This window comes from Hyla sarda, chromosome 5 (genome assembly GCF_029499605.1).
Source record: "Hyla sarda isolate aHylSar1 chromosome 5, aHylSar1.hap1, whole genome shotgun sequence".
NCBI lineage: Eukaryota > Metazoa > Chordata > Amphibia > Anura > Hylidae > Hyla > Hyla sarda.
In genome coordinates this window covers 47,933,066-47,941,014 of record NC_079193.1, presented here as the reverse complement: position 1 = coordinate 47,941,014, position 7,949 = coordinate 47,933,066, and the positions used below count along the sequence as shown (strand labels likewise).

At 46.9% G+C, this 7,949-nt stretch overlaps 1 long non-coding RNA gene across 1 annotated transcript; it reads left to right on the top strand.

Moving 5' to 3' along the window:
* Window positions 1-3,294: 3,294 nt before the first annotated feature.
* On the top strand, window positions 3,295-7,506 carry LOC130272517 (uncharacterized). Its single transcript, XR_008843587.1, has 3 exons — window positions 3,295-3,446; window positions 6,301-6,432; window positions 7,028-7,506. It is a non-coding gene; the product is annotated as an uncharacterized LOC130272517 (long non-coding RNA).
* The last annotated feature ends 443 nt before the right edge of the window (window positions 7,507-7,949 follow it).

The window sequence follows — 7,949 nt, the reverse complement described above, 5'->3', positions numbered from 1 at the left end:
AGATGGCGGGTCCTTTCCAGGTCTTGCCGTTGCCTCATTTGCACCTATTCCCGCTGGGCTTGGTGCCAAAAAAAGAATCTAATAAGTTTAGGCTCATTCACCACCTCTCTCACCTTGAGGGGGTGTCAGTGAATGATGGGATTGATCCAGCTTTATGCGCGCTCTCCTATACCTCCTTTGATGCAGCGTTGTCGTGGGCGCGCCAGTTGGGGCGCGGGGCGCTGATGGCGAAGACCGACACCGAGTCAGCTTTTCGCCTGTTGCCGGTGCACCCAGACAATTTTCCCTTGTTGGGTTGCGTTTGGGAGGGCGGTTTCTTTGTTGATTTGCATTTGCCTATGGGGTGCTCGATTTCATGTTCATATTTTGAGACGTTTAGCACCTTTTTGGAATGGGCAGTGCGGAGGGAGGCTCAGGTGTTGTCGGTTCTACATTACCCGGATGATTTTTTGTTCTTGGGCCCAGCTGGGTCGGCGTTGTGTGGGGTGTTGTTGCGACGATGGAGTCGGTGGCGGCGCGGTTCGGGGTGCCACTGGAGCCGGACAAAACGGAGAGGCCGACGACAGTGACTAAGTTCTTGGGGGTTATAGTGGACACTGTTAGGATGGAGTGTAGGCTGCCGGAAGATAAGTTGTTGGAATTGCAGTCGGCGGTGAGATCGGTGCTGCGGGCGTGTAAGGTACAGCTCCCGGACGTTCAGTCTTTGCTGGGCTGCCTGAATTTTGCATGCCGCATTATGCCGATGGGGCAGGTGTTTTGCGGGCGGTTGGCGGGGGCCACTGCGGGTGTGCGGAGGCCTCATCATTTTGTGCACCTATCGGCGGACGTGCGGGCAGACTTTGAAGTCTGGCTGGACTACTTGTCTCAGTACAATGGGAGGTCGATGGTGATGGATGCTACGGTGTCTAGTTGGGACCTCGAACTGTTCACTGATGCGATGGGGGCTTTGGTTTTGGTGCCTACTTGCAGGGCCAATGGTGCGCGGGGAGGTGGACGGAATCTTGGTGGCGTAAGGGGTTGGTGCAGAATATGGCTCTTCTGAATCTGTTTCCGATTGTAGCGGCGGTGGTGATTTGGGGCGAGCGGTTCCGGAACAGCAAAGTTTGTTTCCGCTGTGACAACCTCGGGGTCGTGCAGGCTGTAAACTCACAGACAGCAGGGTCTCCACAGGTGGTTAGTTTGCTGCGTAGGTTGGTCTTGCGGGGGCTGGAGCTTAACGCGCATTTTGCTAAGCATGTTCCTGAGGTGCAGAATGACATTGCTGACTCTCTTCCTCGGTTTCAGTGGGACCGTTTTCGGGAGTTGACGCCAGCGACAGAGGAGGAGGGGCTGTCTGGCTGGAGTGGCTTTGGAACGTGGTCTGACTGTGGCATTTGCTCTTCTTTGCCGGTCAGTGAGTGCGACCACAAGGGCTGGATATAGCAGATGCTGGAGTGAGTGGGAATCATTGGTGGCGGAGGTGGGTGCATCTGCCACGTCCGCTGAGTGGGAGGTGTTGTTGTTGTAGTACGTGTGTAAGTTGTTTTGTGACATGGTATCGGCTTCGGGTTTGAGTCGACGCCTTAAGGCGCTGGCCTTTTGGTTTAAATTGCGGGGGTGCAGAATTTTGCATTTTGCTAAGCATGTTCCTGAGGTGCAGAATGACATTGCTGACTCTCTTCCTCGGTTTCAGTGGGACCATTTTCGGGAGTTGGCGCCAGCGACAGAGGAGGAGGGGCTGTCCAGCTGGAGTGGCTTTGGAACGTGGTCTGACTGTGGCATTTGCTCTTCTTTGCCAGTCAGTGAGTGCAACCACGTGGGCTGAATATAACCGATGCTGGAGTGAGTGGGAAGCATTGGTGGTGGAGGTGGGTGCATCTGCCACGTCCGCTGAGTGGGAGGTGTTGTTGTTGTAGTACGTGGGTAAGTTTTTTGTGACATGGTGTCGGCTTCGGGTTTGAGTTGACGCCTTACGGCGCTGGCCTTTTGGTTTAAGTTGCGGGGGTGCAGAATTGGACTGAGTCGTTCCTGGTGCGCCAAACGGCTCGGGGTTTTCGCAAGGGGGCTGTGACGCGGGACTTTCGTAGGCCTATGTCGCTTTCCTTTTTGGCCCGTTTAGGGGAGGTTTTGGGTGGGGTTTGTTTTTCTAGTTATGAAACGGTTTTGTTTTGGATGGCATTTGCTCTAGCGTTTTTTTGGGGCAATCTGCATTTCGGAGTTGTGTCGCCCAGTAGGCATCGTGGCTGCGGACTGTTGGCAGTAGATGTGAGATGTGGTGCTTGGATGCATGGTTTTGTAGTGTGTGCTGCGCAGGTAAAAAACGGATCAGTTGGGGAGGGGTTTTAAGGTGCGTTTGGCGGAGTTGCCTGGGTCGGAGGTGTGTCTTGCTTCATGGGTTGGTAGCCAGCTACTTATGAGGGCCCCTAGTGGAAGGGACAGAGTGGTCTCCGAAGGTGGTGCCCTTGGGTCACGTGATGGTAGACCAAGGGCACAGTAGGAGAGAGTGCCTGGACGAGAAGGTGCCTTCAGATCCCCTTCCAGCCTGTGGCTAGCAGGGAGTAGGGTCAGTTGCACAATGTGAAGGTTATTTAAATTTGTAAGGGAGGTTATGTTAACCCTGAATAGTCTGTTATATTATGTTATTTATTTGGTCATATTATTTATAAAGAGAGATTTAAAAGATGTTATATATTTTGTAACTTGTTTGATAATAAAATGTTGGTCCGCTGTGGCCTTTGCACCATATCAGAGAGACACACTGGTTGCCTAGGGTGGACGTATGTTATCCCAGCTCTTTTTGAGAATCATATTTTCATTCGATTTACGGCACTTTCTGGAATAAATATTTTAAACCGTATGAAAGCACGACTTGTCAGTCAAGAATGAAATGTGACATATTACCCTCTGCTATAATAACATCTTTCTATTTCACCTTATATTACCTTTAATGAGAGCATTGTGTAGGCCGCAGTTCTCAGAGGGAGCATTTAGAACTGATTATACCACATATAATTGAGAAAAACTGCTGCAAAGTTATATTTATGGCTTTAAATATAAAAAGCTAGTGATTGGAATATTAGAGGAACCAGGGTGGCATACCAACTGGGGTGACAATGACCATGGGGGGAGATTTATCAAAACCTGTTCAGAGGAAAAGTTGCTGAGTTGCCCTTAGCAACCAATCAGATCACTTCTTTCATTTTTCAGAGGCCTTTTCAAAAATGAAAGAAGCGATCTGATTGGTTGCTATGGGCAACACAGCAACTTTTCCTCTGGACAGGTTTTGATGAATCTCCCCCATCATGAGTACACAGCCAAGACAAGATAGGAGCAGCTCAGGGGCAATCCTGTGAATGTCCTTGAACCCAATCGAATATCTCCGGATGTAAACCTTGTGGCCTCATCCCCAAGAAGACTCGAGGCTGGAATCACTGCCAAAGGGGCTTCAACTAAGTCCTGAGTAAAGGGTCTGAATACTTCTGTCAACATGATATTTTAGTTTTTTTCCTTTTCAATAAATTATAAATTTGTCATTATGGGTTATTAAAGGGTTACTCCGCTGCCCCATCGTTCAGAACATTTTGTTCAAAACACTTGGAGCGGGCAGCGGGGGTCGTGACATCACACCATGGCCCCTCAATGCAAGTCTATGGAATGCCATGCCCCCTTCCATAGACTTGCATTGAGGGGGCGTGGTGTGACGTCACGAGGGGCGTGGTTGTGATGTCACGACCCCCGCCATCGGCACCCAGCATTCTAAACGAATGCTGGGTGCTGCACAGAGATTGTGGGAGTCCCAGCTGTGGGACCCCATGATCAGACATCTTATTCCCTATCCTTTGGATAGGGGATAAGATGTCTAGGGGCAGAGTACCCCTTTAAGGTTAGAATGATAGGAATAAAAATATATTTTTTATTTCAACACAAGTGACAGGGTCAGAAAACTTTTTAAATGCATTGTATTATGAATTATGCTCCCTCATTTACCCTAGGGTTCACACTTCTGAAGCTCCGGACGTAAAACCTGTTGCCTTCGGACGGAAAACCTTCTAAGGGTTGCCGCTAGGACCGCATAGAATTTGTTGTCCCCCACAGAAGGCAATGTCTGCGGAGCGTAAATCCACCACAACATTGATCAAGTTCAGTGATCTAGTGACATTTTTGGAATGGATGATTTTCTGGGTGGAAAGTCCACTTCGAAAACTCTGCAGTGTGCACTATGCAGCAGACTACCATTGCTGCACCGGACTCTCCGAGCAGAATTTCAAAACTGAATTCTGCTTAGAAATTCCGTAGTATAACTCTAGCCTAAGTGTACCCAAAACAATGTAAACTGGAGGCGAGAGGTAAGGGATGGACATTATTTTTTCTTCCCTCTTTGTCTATACCATGCCTTCCACCACTCATCCTGCCTGCAAAGGAGAAGAAGGGGTTGTCAAAAACCAAAACTTTTTATCACATGCAACTAGATATATATATATATATATGTATATATATATATATATATATATATATACACGCTGGTATGTGATGGAATAAACACTTTATTCACCAATCATGAGTGCTGCAATGGTTTCTCACTTTGGACATCTAGTTTAGCCTCGTGGACCTGGACCCTTCACTGGTTTGCACACACCCAGTGGTTTACCTACCGTTTGTCGAACCCAGCCTCCGCTGTGGGTGCACACCTGGTGGGGGCGCAGGCCGCCAAACAGATCAGGTTGCCCACCACTATTAGTTAAATAATAAAGAAATACAGCTTTAAAGGGGTATTCCAGGCAAAACCTTTTTTATATATATCAACTGGCTCCGGAAAGTTAAACAGATTTGTAAATTACTTCTATTAAAAAATCTTAATCCTTCCAATAGTTATTAGCTTCTGAAGTTTTCTGTCTAACTGCTCAATGATGATGTCACGTCCCGGGAGCTGTGCATGATGGGAGAATATCCCCATAGGAACTGCACAGCTCCCAGGACGTGAGTCATCAGAGAGCAGTTAGACAGAAAACAACAACTCAACTTCAGAAGCTAATAACTATTGGAAGGATTAAGATTTTTTAATAGAAGTAATTTACAAATCTGTTTAACTTTCCGGAGCCAGTTGATATATATAAAAAAGTTTTGGCCTGGAATACCCCTTTAATGTGTGGGGTCGGGCGGCAGCGGGATCGGCCACCACAGCGCAGCAATCATCAGGGTTAATCTGAATTGCTGCCTGCGGCTGCACCGCATCCCAGTGCCTAGTCCACAGAGCACAGGAGAGCAGCGGTGATGTCAGATCACGTGTCATCCCGTGACTCCCTAAGAGCCTCCATGCAATAAAGCTCAAACTGAGCACCCCTGCTGAGCGTGGGCTGGGCCTGCGCTATGAGTAGCTGCTGCTACATACAGTAAAAGATAAAATGTTTGAGACCAAGTATAGGGTGCGGAGGGGAGGCTGGATAGACCTAAGATGGGGTGCCCAAGCATAAAGAGGGGGGGGGGTGAGGATACCAAGGATGGGAGTGGGAGAGAGTGAGGAGACCAAGGATGGGGGGGGGGAGCGACAAACGATGGGGAAGGGGGTGAGGAGACCAAGGATGGGGGGGTTGAGGCTGAGAAAACCGAGGTTGAAAGGGTGAGTTGTATTTGTATGATTGATAGATGCATGTACGTATGTATGATGTGTGTATGTATGTATGATTGCACATCTATAGTACATATATCTATCATACACACATCTATCATACTTACACCAGTCATACACACACCTATCATACATACATATACTGTACATTGATGCGGAGGGATGGGGGGCCTGGGAGTGATTGGGTACATTTCACACCACAGATGGGTTGAAGAATATTGGTTTAGATTGGTGTTCTCTAATCTGCCGCTCTCCAGCTGTTGCACATCTACAACTCCCATCATGTTCTGACAGCCTTCTGGAGCAGGGCTTAGGGGTCTAGGGAGGGGGCAGAGTACCGTGGAAAGGACTCTGGGCTCTGTGGAAGGAACCAGAGGAGGGTGGAGCGGACTTAGGGGTCTTGGGAGGGAACCAGAGGAGCGTGGAGCGGACTTAGGGGTCTGGGGAGGGGTCAGAGGACTGTGGAGAGGACTTAGGGGTCGAGGGGGTGGAACAGAGGAGTCCGGAGGAGGACACAGGGATCTGGGAGAGGACAGTGCAGGGTGGGATTTAGCTGAAGAAGAAACACTGTGAGACAATATCATTATGGGCACAGTGTATGGCAGTATTATATTCAGAGGTAAATGTGTGGCAGTATTATATTCAGTGGGTACAGTGTCTGGCAGAGTTATAATGATTATTGTCTTTATATATAGGATGAGGTTCAAATTTAGGAAGCAATTATGTCTAGGCATCAGACTCTGCAGAAAAGATATAGCTGGAAGATGACCTGGCGTCTGGACCAGATGAGGAGGAAAAGGAAAGACAACAGAGAAGACGTCACTCAGGTCACTGATATCATTGTGTATTCTCCTGACTGTCCCATCAGAGCTATTGTAATTTTTTAAGTTCTGCAGTGATGATGGGTGACACTGTACCCCAATTTGTGTCTCTACAGCTGTTGCAAAACTACAACTACCATAATGCCTGAGACTCTCCAGACATGATGGGAGTTGAACCAAGGTGATCGGTCAGGGTCAAAGCATTTGGATCCCACCAAAAAAATGTACTGCTTATTCTAAAATGCCAGGGCCTAATTTTGGCCCCAGTCCAGCCCTTAAGTGGGAGGGTAGGGGACCCCGAGGCACTTTTTTGCATAGGGGCCCTGTGGTTTCTAGCTATGCCTCTGATTGGTGGGTCACAGCATCTAATCCATATAGGGGGTTACAATATCTAATCTATAAAAGAGGGCAAAGTATTTAACCCCTTAAGGACGCAGCCTGTTTTTACCTTAACGAACAAGTCCAATTTTTGAAATCTGCCATGTGTCTCTTTAAAGTGTACCTGTCATCAACAAAAACTTTATATAATGTAGATAACACCATTATATGTATATTTGTAATATTCATTGGTTAAAAAATGTGTATATTTTTGTCCCTGCAGCTATTGCCTGTGTGTCTCTGTGAAGAGTCCAAATACAGGAAGTGTGGGTGGACAAGCAGGGCTCTATGCATCGAGGACAAGCAGGGCCCTGTGCATCAAGGACAAGCAGGGCTCTGTGCATCGAGGACAAGCAAGACTCTGTATACTGAGGACAAGCAGGGCTCTGTACACTGAGGACAAGCAGGGCTCTGTATATATATGTTATACAAATAATACATTATACATGTCTGTGTGTATGAATGTACTGTATGTAGGCAGTGCTGGCCTTAGGTTGGATAATTCTCTCTGCAATATCTTCCATTGATAACCCTCTATAATGTACCATATAATTTCCAAATTAAACATCATAACAACAATAATAATTTGTCCAATAAATAGTGGACTAAAGCTGCATGCACATGCCGATCCACAGGTTTGGTCAAAATGTTTTGGTTTGGGGGTACAATCTCTGTTTGTACAGGCCATCAATAATGGTAATGCTCTCCTACAGTTGCCCTGTATGTAAGTAAATGTATATGTAGTAAAGTATTTTTATGCATATTAAAGGGGTATTCCAGGAAAAAACTTTTTTTCATATATCAACTGTCCAGAAAGTTAACAGATTTGTAAATTACTTCTATTAAAAAATTGTAATCCTTCCAATAATTGTCAGCTGCAGAAGTTGTGCTGTTCTTCTCTGTCTGACAACAGTGCTCTGTGCTGACATCTCTGCTTGTATCGGGAACTGCACAGAGTAGAAGAGGTTTGCTATGGGGATTTGCTTCTACTCTGGACAGTTCCCGAAACAGGTGTCATCAGAGAGCACTTAGACGGAACGGAACTTCAGCAGCTCATAAGTACTGAAAGGATTAAGATTTTTTTATAGAATTAATTTACAAATCTGTTTAACTTTCTGGAGCCAGTTGATATGTAAAAAAAAAGT